Genomic DNA, 10,421 nt, shown 5'->3' on the forward strand with positions numbered 1-10,421 from the left:
TTAGGATATACCCCTATGGTGCCACTACCACGGCCAGATCAAGAGGGAGAATCTAGCCACCATCCTCCAGCTACTGGTCCTAGGTATAGGAGATGTTTTTTATGTATTGATGTATATATGATGACACTCATGATTATGCTATTTTTAATGCTTAAACAATGTACACATTTCTTAGATTAGAAGTAACACATTGAGTAATGAGCATGTATATCTTATTTAATTTCCATGTGATTGATTTCTCAATGCTTCATGATTAAATTGATACATGTGTAATTTAATTAAATAACTAAATATTTAATCAAATGCTACTGTGATGATGTAAGAGAAGAATAAATTAAGCCTGAGAACTATATAACTAATATTATTTAATTAACTCTAATTAAACACAACATGATATAATTCTACTTAACACATAAGAAATTGTATAACATGCTAGCACATATGAAATGTAAATAAATTATAATTTACATAAAAAGAATCCAAGACAAATAATATAGTAATGAAACATGCTTGTCAAGAATGAAGAAATGTAGACCAAACAATTTAACATTATTCAATCTTACATACTTTAATGAAGATATGCTAACATATTACCCAATTTTGAAGAAAAAGATATAAAGAGAGAACAAAAAGAAGACTAGAAAGAAAAAGAGAGAGAGAGAGAGAGAGAGAGAAAAATAGAACTAGGCATAGTATCTATGAAGGTGCATAGCATTTATTGGCTCTTTGAGAGGCATACCTTCCACATCTGCTATCCTATAAGCACCTGATCCATAGACCTCCACAATGATGTATGCTCCAAGCCAATTAGGACTAAACTTTCCTTTCTCCTCAGGTAAGGCATTCATGTTGTGTTGATTCTCATAAAGGACTAAATCCCCTAACAAGAAGGAACATTGAATAACCTTATCAATATAAATTTGTTGCAAATTTTTATGATATGCTTGAATATGTTCGAGGGAATTTATACATCGTTCATCAAGAATCTCAAGTTGTTGAAGTCTTTTCTCTCTATAGTAGTCATCATCCATTATACCCCTAAGAGAAACTCTCAAAGAAGAAATTTCTAACTCCAAAGGCATAATGGCATCAACACCATAAACAATACTATAAGGGGTATAGGCCATCGTAACACATACACTCCTGCTATAATCCCATAGAGCATAGATTAATTGAGTATGCCAATCCTTACCATGCTTGTTTACAGTCTTTCAAAGAATTTGTTCAATTATTCTATTAGAAGATTCAACTTGACCATTTGATTGAGGATAATAAGTTGTAGCAAATTTATGTTGAATGTGATATTTCTCAAAAAAATTATTCACATCCTTATTTTTGAATGGCATTCCATTATCTGAAACTATGGTGGAAGGTATCCCAAATTGAGAAATGATGTTTTCCAAAATGAATTGACAAATTACTTTAGTAGTAGTGGATCAAAGAGGAATGGCTTCCACCCACTTCGTAAAGTAATCAGTGGTAATTATGATGAATTTATGTCATTGAGATGAAGGAGGAGATATTTTAACAACAAGATCCAAACCCCATGTAGAAAAGGGCCAAGATGCTACTTGTGATCAAAGCTCTTGGGCAAGGGCATGGATCGAATTGCTATGTTGTTGACACTAATGACATCGTTTAACAAATATAAAGGAATCCTTTTCCATGGTTTGCAAATAATATTCCATTCAGAGCAATCTCTGAACTAAAGACCTACCCCAAAATTCCCCCCGCAAGCACCTAAATGTGCTTCTCCGAGACCGATAGGGATATCAGCCATGTTTAAGCACCAAAGGAGAAGACAATTATAACCCCTCCTATAGATAACATTAGAAAGGATAATGTATCTACAAGTCAATTTGTGAACCCTAGCCCTAGTATTCTTATTTGCAGAATCAAGAAAGGTACCATCACTCAAATATCTTATGACATGCAAGTACCATTTGTTAGAATCTATAATGTAACAATATGCCACATCACTAGGATTATCAGCAATAATCAGGGAAGTATGGTTGTGAATAGTGAATTGAAGATCTACCAAGGGGTCCTCTAGAGACACAAGAGAGGCAACACATGCCATTGCATCAACATGTCAATTATCTTTTTGAGGAACGGGCTCCATAATATAAGAATCAATTTTTTGTAACAAGGATAAAGATACATCTTTATATTGTGATAATTTATCTTGTTTAGCCTGATAAACTCCCATCACTTATCTTATGATTAATTGAGAATATCCATAAATATGTATATGTTTCATATTCAATGCCAAGGTTACTTTAATTCCAGCTATAAGAGCTTCATATTTAGAAATGTTGTTGGTACATAAAAAATTGAGATGATATGATAAAGGAATAGGATTCTTTTTAGGAGAGATTAAGACAACCCTTGCCCCCAATCCTATATGAAACTTAGAGCCATCAAAGTACAATTCCCAAGTCTCATTAACCTCAATGGAAAGAATGTATTCATCGAGAAAAGACTCTGGGTTAGGTAGGGAGAATGGTGAAGGAGAATCAACTAAATGATCAGTCAATGCTTGACCCTTTATTTCCTTTTGTGAGACAAACTTAAGGTCAAACTTGGTCAACATCATAAACCACTTAGCTAAGCATCCGAAAAGGTCAATTTTGGAGAAAAGATGTTTAAGAGGATCAAATTTAATGATAACCTGAATCTCATCATTCAAGAGATAATGCCTGAACTTTTAAGTTGCAAAGACTAAAGCAAGGCATTGTCTTTCTATCGCAGAATATTGGACTTCGTAATCGAGTAAAGTGTGGCTTATGTAATAAAATGGGCATTCTCTACCATGTTTATCACATTGTACCAGTAAGGTTGCAAGATCTTGAGGGGTTCAACAACGGTGTATATAAGGAAAGCCTTAGTAAGATTAGTCATTTGAAGAATGGGAGGATTGGACAAATAAGTCTTTAAGTCTTCGAATGCTTGACGACAATCCTCATTCCATTGGGAAGTGATATTATTTTTTAGAAATTGTGTGAAGGAAAAAGGTACAATCGGCAAGTTGAGAGACGAACCTACAAATATCTTGGACATTTCCTTGCAAAAATTTTAGTTGGGAAACATTCTTAGGAGGTAGTATGTTAACAATAACATCTATCTTCTTTGTATCCACCTCAACGCCATGATATGAAACTATGAATCCTAATAGTTTTCCACTATCCACACAAAAAACATAATTTTTGGGGATTCAAAAGCATGTTGTGCTTACAAATTATCTCAAAGATTTGACAAAGGATCTTAACATGATCTATAAAAAGAAAAAAATTGGCTAAGATGTCATCTACGTAATCTTAAAAGGTCTTATGCATATAGCGATGGAAGATGAGAGTCATAGCACACTGATAGGTTATGCCTATGTTTTTCAATCCAAAAGGCATCACAATCCAACAAAACGTACCCCAAGGAGTAGTGAAAGTAATTTTATATTGATCTTGGAGATTGATGAAAATTTTACTATATCCTGATAAACCTTCAATAAAGGATAGTAAAGCATGCCCTACTATCAAATCCACTATCATATTAATATTTGGGAGAGGAAAATCATCTTTTAAAGAGGCCTTGTTTAAATCATGAAAATGAGTACATATCCTAATCTTGTTTTCATCTTTAGCCATAGGCACAATGTTTGAAATCCATGGGGAATAATCGATAGGATAGATGAATCCAACATCCCACAATTTTTGAATCTCAGCTTTAACAAGTAATTCCACCTTAGGGTGAATCTTTCGAATTTTAACTTCGTAGGTTTAGCATCAGGAATTAGGACAATGTTATGAGTGACAATCTTACAATCTACGTTGGGCATGTCAAAATATATCCAAGCAAAGAGCTCAGGGAATTCATGTAACAACTCAGCATATTCTTTTTGCTCTTCCTCCACAAGACATTTCCCTATCTACAAAATTTTATCTTCAACACAAGGATCCATCTGGATATCAATGGTGTCATTTATTAGGAGATTGTTTTGTTGAGGAGCGTCTTTCAATTGAGGAAATTATTTAACTATCTCATTGTTATTTCTTTCTTTCCCAAAGTAAACTTCTGCATTTAAACAATAGAGAAAACTATGATTATGGTGATAATGAGGAAGGTTGTCATAAGCTCCCAAGAATTCAGCTAGGGAATCATCGGTTGAAAAAATGTCCAAAGCAAAGACACAAGAAGGGATGAAGTCAATATATTCTAGATATCTTAGCGAGAGAGAAGTAGAAATGACATTAACACTAATAGATGGTCTCTTAGAGGTTTTAATATGCTTGAAAGGATCATAACCAAGCCCAAATGTCATATCACGAAAGTTATTTTCCAAGGGAACTTTAATCCCTTATTCTTGAGCACCACATCCATTTCCATTATATCAACACCTAGCTAGGATATGAAAACTAGGACCATAAAGGTTAGTCACTTCTGAAAAAGAAGGGTGATTTTCAAAAAGTGAAGGATCAAAATCCTCTAAACCAGAAACTAAGGGAGATGAAATCTAACAAGCCACCACAAAGTTATTACTAAATGGTCGAGAGAAAGTAGATTGATTTGTAGGTTCTTCTTCTTCTTTCTTCTTTCGAATCTTAGGATCTCTAGGGGGAATTATGTATTCCCCTATGAAAGTAGGATTGAAATCAAGGGAACCCCAATAATCTTCTACAAGAATCTATTCAAGAGAGAAAGTATTCTCAATCATAGAGTCAGGTTGAGAAGATTCTTTCTGAAGAACATTAGGTCCACTTGAGGAACTATCAAGAATCGATCCAGATATAGGAGATAGGTTTGATGAAGTAGTCATACTAATCGAAGTAGAAGCTTTAGAGGAATTGTCTAAGATAGTTGGGGAATAATTGATTGAAGAGGATTTAGAACTTGATACTTGTAAACAAGCCTGAAATCTCGTGTCTCCTAACAGGGTGTATTTTTTATTGTTGTAGATGAATTTGATTTGCCTATGCAATGTAGAGGGTACAACTTGTAAGGAAGTTAAGTAGCGGAAACAACTTCCTACACTAACCTTGAGAGGAGGGTAATGCAAAACTTTTTCAGATCATTACAACAGTTACAGAAAATAGAAATAGATATAATAACATTCATACCACAACACAATGATTTACGTGGGGAAAACCCTTTCGGGAGAAAAACCCCACCCTCCAAAAGCAGCTCAATATTTTATTCAGCAATCAAAAACAGATTACAACATACTTGCAGAGCAAGCTCTTCGCAGGAGTAGCACTAATCAGAGATTCAGAGGCAACTCAATAGCCATAAGACTCTTACACACAACCTCTATCTCACACACCTCATAAATAGGAGATACAATACAGGAAACCGTCAAACGGTATTACAAAACCATGGGCTAAAACCACCCAATAAGGTGTAGCCGACCTTATCTCCCTTCTATGACATGTTAAAGCACACATCAACACGTGTCGCTCCCTTTTTACAGCTCATTTATGTATTCGATACAAATTATTTTTCCTATTTCAGGAGTACAAACTTCCGGAGGCCATAACTTGAGAACCGGGTGTCCGATTGACGAACCGTTTGAAGCGCTGGAAAGCTCGTGAAGTGCTCTATCACCTCGTAACCAGCTTCGCCAGTTACGACAACTTTTCAGGGCGTTTCAGAGCCTCTAAAGTCCCCAAAATTAAGTTTAAACATTTTATTGCACCCCTCCAAGACGAAAACTTTAATATCTTCAAAACTGGCTGTGACCTTGCGACGCAACTTTACCGGAATGCTTATCTAGCCAACCAGAAGCTTCAGGGAGATTTTTGCACCATTTCGTGCTCAAATAAAAAACTTACTATAAATAGTAACCTCGCATAAATGCAAGGTTGAGACACCATTTTTCCCAACAAATCTCCCACTTGTCGAACACCTTGCATGAGCGGAAGGGAATGTCAACACAATGAATCAATTGCTAGGGGCCATAAGGCCCATAGACTCTGAACACCATCTGAACTTCTCTGTGCTCACAGCCTTAGTTAAAGCATCTACAACATTCATCAAAGTGTCCACCTTAACCAGCTTCACCCTACCATCTTCGACCATATCTCTAACAAAATGATACTGAACATCAATATGTTTGGTCCGGGCATGAAATGTCGGGTTCTTAGCTAGGCTAATTGCACTCTAACTGTCACAGTAAACTGTCACTGTACCTTGTTTTATTCCAATATCCGAACACAGTCTCTTAAGCCAAATGGCCTCTTTACAAGCATGAGTAGCTGCCATATACTCTGCTTCAGTAGTGGATAAAGCAACCACAGCCTGTCGCTTACTCATCCAACTAATTGCACCACCAAACAAAGTAAACACATAAGCACTGGTGGATCTTCTGCTATCAATATCACCTACCCAATCTGAATCCACATAACCATGGATATCAAGGGAAGTCATGTCTCCAACTGAATTACCATGATAACACAAAGAATACTCTGAAGTACCCTTCAAATATCTGAAGACTCTTTTGACTGCATCCCAATGAACTCTACCAGGATTAGACATATATCTAGAAAGTACTCCCACTGCTTGGGCAATATCTGGTCTAGTACAGACCATAGCATACATCAAGCTTCCAACCGCACTCTGGTAAGGCACTCTGCTCATGTCTTCCATCTCTAATGGGGATGTAGGACAATCTGAAATAGATAGTTTCATTCCAACTATAAAAGGAACACTCAATGGTCTACAATTCTGCATGTTGAACCTCTGTAACACTGAATTCACATACTTACTCTGGCCTAACCATAGCTTTCTGTTCACCCTATCTCTTCTAATTTCCATCCCAAGAATGTGCTTTGCTGCACCAAGATCTTTCATTTCAAATTTAGCAGCGAGCTGAGACTTCAGTTCTGAAATAATACCTTTCCCTTTGCCAATGAATAACATATCATCAACATACAATGCAATGAATAAGAAATGATCACCATAAGATTTATAATAAACACAGTGATCTGATTTAGAACGTTCAAATCCCAAACTCAACACATATGTATCAAATTTCTGGTACCACATCCTAGGACTTTGTTTGAGGCCATACAAAGATTTCTTCAATTTACAGACCAAATTACTTTTGCCTTTCACCACATAGTGCTCCGGCTGTGTCATCTAAATATCTTCCTCCAAATCACCATGAAGGAAAGCAGTTTTCACATCCATTTGCTCAACCTCTAAATCATAAGCAGTAGCAATAGAAAGCAAAAATCTAATGGACGTCATTTTTGCAACAGGAGAAAATATCTCACCGTAATCAACACCCTCAACCTGAGAGTAGCCTTTTGCAACCAACCTTGCTTTATACTTCTCAATGCTTCCATCTGAACCAATCTTTTTCTTGAACACCCATTTACAACCAACAGGTTTTCGTCCTTCAGGCAATGGTACAAGATCCCATGTATCATTCTTTTTCAAAGCTGCCATTTCTTCCTCCATAGCAATCTTCCAGGATTCTGCATCATTCATACCTAATGCCTCTTCTACAGATTTCGGTTCATCCACACTAGTATTCAGAGCAAAAATACATCTCCAATCATTAGGTGAATACCTTTCAGGTGGTTGTCTATGTCTTGTAGACCTTCGAACAAGCTGAGTTGGAGGTTCTTCCTCCTCTTCTGAAGATTCAGAGCTAGACGAGCTCTCCTCAAATTCTTGCCTATCTAGGGGTCTCGATTCAACTCTTTCAGGTGTAGAAGGAAGTTGAATCACATCTTCTTTTTTAGTCTGTTCTGGCTGCAATGCAACAGAAGGAGACTTAATTTCTCTAAAAATAACACTTCTACTATGAATTACCTTTTGTGCAACAGGGTCCCAAAGCTTGTATCCTTTCACACCATAAATATACCCGATGAAGATACATTTCACAGCCTTGTTCTCCAACTTTGTTCGCTTCTCCTTTGGCACATGTGCATATGCCTCGCAACCAAAAACTCTAAGATGTCTCAATGAAGGCTTGTGACCTGACCATGCTTCCATAGGCGTTTTATCAACAAGAGCTGATGTAGGAGACCTGTTAATCAGGTAGCAAGCAGTGGCAACAGCTTCAGCCCAAAACTTTTGTTCGAGACCAGCACCACTCAACATACTCCTAGCCTTCTCCATCAGTGTCCTGTTCATTCTTTCTGCAACTCCATTCTGCTGTGGAGAATACGGAGTTGTCTTCTGTCTGTTAATTCCACAGTCTTTACAGAATCTATCAAAATCATTAGAGAAAAACTCACCGCCATTATCAGTTCTCAAACATTTTATTTTCTTTCCAGTCTGCAACTCAACCATTGCTTTAAATTCTTTAAAATGACTAAAAACTTCAGATTTACTCTTTAGAAAATAAACCCATGTCCTTCTACTAAAATCATCAATAAATGAAACATAATATGTGGATTTTCCAATCGAAGAGACATCTACTAGACCAAACACATCAGAATGGATAAGATCCAAAACACCACAAGTTTTATGAGAACTCGAGTAAAACTGAACGCGGTTTTGTTTTCCATAAATGCAATGCTCACAAAAATCAAAGTCAAGGTTACAGTCATTCAAACCTTCAACAAGGTTTTTATTTTTCAAGGTCCTTAGACCCTTTTCTCCAATGTGGCCAAGTCTCTGGTGCCATAACATAGTCTTCTCTGCAGGTAACTTTGCTTCAGACGAAAGAGCACCCTTAGGTACCCAAAAACCATTTCCATCTGCTGAAGGTGAAACCTTCAAATCTTCCAGTGAAGTATCCGCAGATTTACTTTTTACAGAAGTGCTATTACACTCAACAGTGTATTCTTCAAGCTTATACAAAGTGCCAAACCTGACACCTCTAGCAACTACCATAGCACCCTTAATCATCTTACATCCTATTTCAGAAAAGACTACCTGCACACCTGCATCTATTAGTTTGCTCACAGATAACAGGTTTCATTTTAATCCAGGGATATGCAACACACCATTAATCCCTTTTATTCTACCATCAGAAAACCTGATTCTAACTTTACCTCGACCAACAATGTCTAGAGGTGAATCATCACCCAAGTACACCTTACCTCCATTAAATCCTTCATATTCAGAAAACCAATCTCTATTGGAAGTCATATGAAAAGATGCACCTAAGTCAATTAGCCAGGCATCATTACCTGTATGAGTCGCCAAAGCCGCAATAAATGCATCGCCATCTTCCTTGTCGGACTCAGAATCAGAATCAAACTTTTTCTTTTTCTTCTTCTTTTCTTCTTTGCAGTCCTTACGGATGTGACCCGATTTACCGCAATTCCAGCAAATGACTTTGGACTTTCCAGGAGATTTCGATCTCCCTTTGGATTTGGACTTGCCATGCTTCTCATTCTTCTTGCCTTTCTCCTTAGGTCTTCCACGAACAGTTAGGGCTTCCTTTGAACTAATGGATACCTTCCTTCGCATCTCTTCACCAAGTAGGGCACCCACCACATCTTCAGATTTCAAAACAACAGAAGTACTACCGATAGCCATAACAAGAGAATCCCACGAATCAGGCAAAGAGCAAAGCAAGATCTGACATTTTTCCTCCTCGTCCATCTTAACACCGATGGATACTAATTGAGCCACAATCATATTGAATGCTTCTAGGTGGTCTGCAATTCGTCCACCCTCTTCCATCTTCAAGGAATACAATTTCTTTCTTAAGAAAATTTGATTTAATAAAGATTTCACTTGATACATCTCACCAAGCTTAGTCCATAGCTTCTTTGTAGAGTTTTCTTCATGGACATTGATTAGAACAGAGTCTGCCAGGCACAGTCTGATTAGACCCTTGGCTTTTCGGTCCATAACATCATACTGAGCTGCCGCAGTAGGATCTGAGGGCCTTTGGACATTCCCATCAATAGCATCCCAAAGATCTCGATCTATTAGCAGATCTTCCATCTTCAGCTTCCACATCTCAAAATTACTTCCATTAAATTTCTCCACCTCTATTCTCCCTGACGAACTCGCCATCTCAATATTCCTGCAACAAGATCACAAAGTGTCTTCTGCACAAGCTCCCACTCAAAACTGGATTAGTTCAAAAAACCCAACTGCCCACAATTGAAACCAAAGGTGATCAGGCTCTGATACCACTTGTAAGGAAGTTAAGTAGCGGAAACAACTTCCTACACTAACCTTGAGAGGAGGGTAATGCAAAACTTTTTCAGATCATTACAACAGTTACAGAAAATAGAAATAGATATAATAACATTCATACCACAACACAATGATTTACGTGGGGAAAACCCTTTCGGGAGAAAAACCCCACCCTCCAAAAGTAGCTCAATATTTTATTCAGCAATCAAAAATAGATTACAACATACTTGCAGAGCAAGCTCTTCACAGGAGTAGCACTAATCAGAGATTCAGAGGCAACTCAATAGCCATAAGACTCTTACACACAACCTCTATCTCAC

The sequence above is a fragment of the Cryptomeria japonica genome, chromosome 8, assembly GCF_030272615.1.
Source record: "Cryptomeria japonica chromosome 8, Sugi_1.0, whole genome shotgun sequence".
NCBI lineage: Eukaryota > Viridiplantae > Streptophyta > Pinopsida > Cupressales > Cupressaceae > Cryptomeria > Cryptomeria japonica.